This window comes from Hibiscus syriacus, unplaced genomic scaffold (genome assembly GCF_006381635.1).
Source record: "Hibiscus syriacus cultivar Baekdansim isolate YM2019G1 unplaced genomic scaffold, ASM638163v2 tig00110548_pilon, whole genome shotgun sequence".
In the NCBI taxonomy this organism is placed as follows: Eukaryota; Viridiplantae; Streptophyta; class Magnoliopsida; order Malvales; family Malvaceae; genus Hibiscus; species Hibiscus syriacus.
Window position 1 is genome coordinate 702,518 of NW_024062775.1, and position 4,771 is coordinate 707,288.

Here is a 4,771-nt window from a genome sequence, read left to right on the forward strand (position 1 = left end):
AACTGACCTATCTTCACTAAGTGTTTAAAATAATTTTAGCACTTTTAAGAATAAATGAAAAATGCTTATAATAGTAATGTATGATTGCATTATTTGCTATTAGTTAAGGGGAGTTTACGTTCTTTTGTGAAAATTAATTTTACGTTCAAATGTAGTTTAAAGATTAAAATTGATTGATTGAACATGATTAATTTTCAAAATATGAGTTGCTAGTACCACTAGAACTAATTAATTTAGCATTTTGAGTGTTTAAAACGGATTTTTGACATTTTTGTGCTTAATGCATCGATACACCTAACAGTGCATCGACGAATCCTTGAATATGCATCGATACACCATGAAGGTGCACTGATGCACGCCTTGAATGTGCATCGATGCAAAAGGTCATGCATCGATGCATCCGTCGGGTTTTGGGGTTTAAAAGGCTTATTTTCTTATTTGTCTCAAACCCTAAAGCTATACCCTCTTCAGCCGCACGCCTCTCTCTCTATAAAATTCTCCTCTTGCTCAAAATCAACGAAATTCTGTCGGAATCTTCAAGCTTTTCATCTCTACATCCTGTTACTATCATTAAATCGTGCAAAACAACTTTTCATTCTCATCAATCCGAAATTTTCAAGGTAATTTTCTAAAAACCTCTATTTTATCATATTTTGATTTTAGAACTAGTTTAGATTAGTTCTAGGATGAACATTATATCGGGCATTGATTGTTTGATGATTTCAAACTAGATTTTACAACCAATTTCATCAAAAACTCACAAATTTTCAATGAATTTTTGAATTTTCGAAATTAAAAAAAAATTATCAAAAATCTGAATTTAATTTTTAAATTTGATGTTTTTATTTTAATTATGTTGTTTTCATGAAAAACTATACATATTATAAATTTTCAAATATTGTTTTATAAATAGTTTTTCAAAACTATACCCATTAGGATTTGATTTAGAGAACCTTGAATTATTGAGGACTCAATTGAGTTTTAGGATTGATTAAATTGCATACATGTATTTCAATTTGTAGGTTATATTCCTTTTTCCGATTCCTAAACTCTGTCTAATCTCATACGCCCTAGAATGTCATCGAGTCATTCTCATTCAAAGCAACCTCCAAATCCCGTTCATCCTCCACGTAATAGTCTAATATAATCTTGTTTTAATATGCATGAACGTCGTAGAGACGAATTGTACTCTAGGTACAGAAATTCATTCCAATCCTATAGAATTCAGGAAAAGCGTATTCCTTCTCTTCAAGCCATGATTGATATTGACTTCGAATATCTTCCGATTCTTAAAACTTGGAAGTTTGATAAATTATTTCACCTCAAACCTATCGTCTATCAACAGTTAGACCGCATCTTCTACTCCAATGCGGTATGCATTCAAAACCAAACTCAATGTGGGACTATAGCCATTAGATCCTATCTTTTAGGTCAATATATTAATATTGACCCCGATACTATAGCTTTCCGTTTTGGGTTAGATGATGATGGGTTATATAATGAGAATGAAAATATGGAATATCCCTATGTTCCAAACTCTAGTGTTAGTACTCTATGATCTCATCACGATCATTTTCTTCATTTGATGATCTCTTGGTGGTTTAGACCATCCGGAGGTAGGTACTCCACTCTTCGTACTAGGGATTTATGGCGGATGCACTGTATTAAGAATAAGATCAAAATAAATCTGCCCCACATTATATTTAGTCAACTAGTGGACATTATAAACATTGTTCCTTCAAAACATGTCAAAACATTGATTTATGGATGTCTTCTTAGTAACCTTTTTATCAAACTCGGTCTAAACGTCTCTCTCGACAATCCTATCCCTCTCCAAAATCAAATCAATCTCACCTCATTAAAGAAATCGGATTGGAAACAAGACGAGGAAACTGGTCTTTGGGTATTTCGACTCGGTAAGCAAACTCCGGGAGCTAGTTCTTCACGAGCTGCTCCTAGCTCTTCTCGTGCTCCTCCTCCTCTGGCACCGGCTGCTGCCGATGATCCCGACTTTCAACAACTTATGCAAGATATCGACGATCATGTACCAGACGATGAACCTACACCGGAACCAGCACGACAAGAAGATCAAACGCCACCTTATTTTCGATCTTTCTTAGAGTCGTTTGATATGAGGCTTGCCTCCATGGAGTCAGATTATTGAGTTTCAGCGGGAGATGCGTGAACGTATGGACGCTCTCACTCTTGAAGTTCGAGCTCATTATCCTCCTCTTCCCGATCCTCCGATAGAGTGAATGTGTTTCCTTGTTATGCTTTCTTGGTTTTCTAAAACTTGGATTGATTTTGATGATTCTGGATTGTTTATTTTGGATCATTAAATGCTTGAATTTGTTAGGAGTTATAATTTGGATGCTTGGTTGATTTAACTTATTATATATTTAGTTTGATTTTAACTTTATTATTTTGAGCTTAATGTTTCATAATTTTTGCATCATATTAGTTCATTTGGACCAATTATGCCATTTCACATTTGATTATGAAACTAATGGCTAATCTCTCTTTTGATCTTTGATCTTAGCAGCTTAAGCTATATATATATTTAATCAATTAGCTATGTTTTTCAAAACCTTGTTTAAATTTATTTTTTAAGTCTTTTTTATTTAACAAAAAGGGGGAGAAGTGTTAAGTGTTAATATGTTTTAAAGGGGAGAAGTGTTAAAGTGTTAAAATGTTTTAAAGGGGAGAAGTGTTAAAGTAAGGGGGATGTAACACCCCTAACTCGTATCCGACCCGAAAATTAGTCTGAGGTGTCACATTGACTTTTTAAACTTTGACACTTAAGAAAAACAGGGAAATTTTAAACTTTCATTAAAACGAAATACTTTAATTTACATTAAAGATACCACGAAATACAAAATCGATCAGAGCATTCGTAACTGACACTTTACTTACACGCCAACATTATACACAACAAAATACATATGTTATCAGTTACTTCTAATATGATCCTCTAGCAATGATGTTGTTCTTGCCACCCTATTCCCGCTCTTCCTAATTCTTGGTACCTATGTGTAAATCACTTACACGCGAAGTCACAGACTTAGTGAGGCATAATATAAATGTATGTATACACCTGTATAACCATGAATTTATGAACATGCATTCTTATAATGGATCAGGAAATTTCAATGTTCATGTATCGATTACACTATAACATATATGATGATAACATGTACATATAACACATACATTCTCATACCAATTTCACTTTAATTTATCTTTGGACTGCCCATGTACATTATTGAGAACAAAGGTATGTGAGTACATAGAGGTTGTGCACTATACTGTCACCACAGCTCGTATAATTCCCTCAAGGGGCACTGAATATTTGTCCCGAATGACCACTATGTCCCCAAGGACCACTGATTGTTCCGAAGAACCACTATGTCCCAAAGGACTACTGATAATCCCTCGACTCTTGGCATGCCAATTATACATATAGCTCTCGTATCATATAACATGTGCATTGTTATTTATCATTTCACATATTCATATCTCTTTCGTCAATGTACATGTAAACACATAAGTCGCTTTATATGATCATTTTCATTATTTCACATACCTGGAATAATCCTCTGATAAAAGTATTCATTCTTATGTTGTCATGTTAATCATAAATGAAAAATGCATGAAATCACTATAACATTAACACATATATATGTATGCATGTGCATGAATATAGAATCATAAATTCAATGATAAGAGATAGACTTATCGCAAGTCTTATCTCAATTCCGTTTCATCTAGGATATGCGTTCACCTTGGCCTTGCTTATTTTGATTTGATTCTAATCCTTTGTTTGTTCCGGGACAAAGTGATGTTCTATATCTATATAATAATACATTGATACATGTCAATATACTAACTGATATATTCTAAACTACCAGTCCTTAGGCTAAAAAGAAAACTATTTTTATCTTTTAATGAAGGTATGCATCGATGCACTACACCATGAATCGATGCATCCCTTGACGGGTGTATCGATGCACTTCCTATGTATCGATGTATAAATCACATTCGATGTTTGTAATTTAAGCAGGTGCATCGATGCATAGATGCACTCCTTATGCATCGATGCACGAATGGCATTTGATGTTCATTATTTAAGAGTGCATCGGTACACATTGAATGTGCATCGATGCACACAACCCATAAATAGTATTTTAAGCCCGAAAATCATTAATTCTTCACTCAATTCCTCTATTTTAGACCCCTATCATATCATTAAACCCAACCATCATTACTTAAACCAACTTATATCCATGAAAATCATCTTTAACCTCAAAATCATATCCTTCATATGTAATTCAAGAATTATACTCAAATTTCAATATGTTCTAAATACAATTCTAACACTTCATATTCCTTGATTAAGTCGATAACAAGTCAAATTCAACCTCCGATTTCAAATATGAACTCTCTTTCAAAATTCCCTTCAAGAACTCATAATCTTTAATTCTTTCTACACTCTTCATCTTTGTTGTTTTACAACAAACTAAGCTTTCCTTAAGTTTAATTCGCATCTAAGGAGCAAAACCAAGCTTAAATTTCAACTAACAAACAACTTATAAGAAATCTCACATTTGCTATGAGTTTTCACGTTGGGAGGAAAGAAGAGAAGAAGAGAATTCTGAAAGCTTATGTTTTTCTTCCTTCTTCCACGTGTAGCCAAAATAAATATAAGAAATCTTAATTATTTTCTCTTACAAATGACCATTCTATCCTTCAATTCCCTCTTCCTTGCAATTTA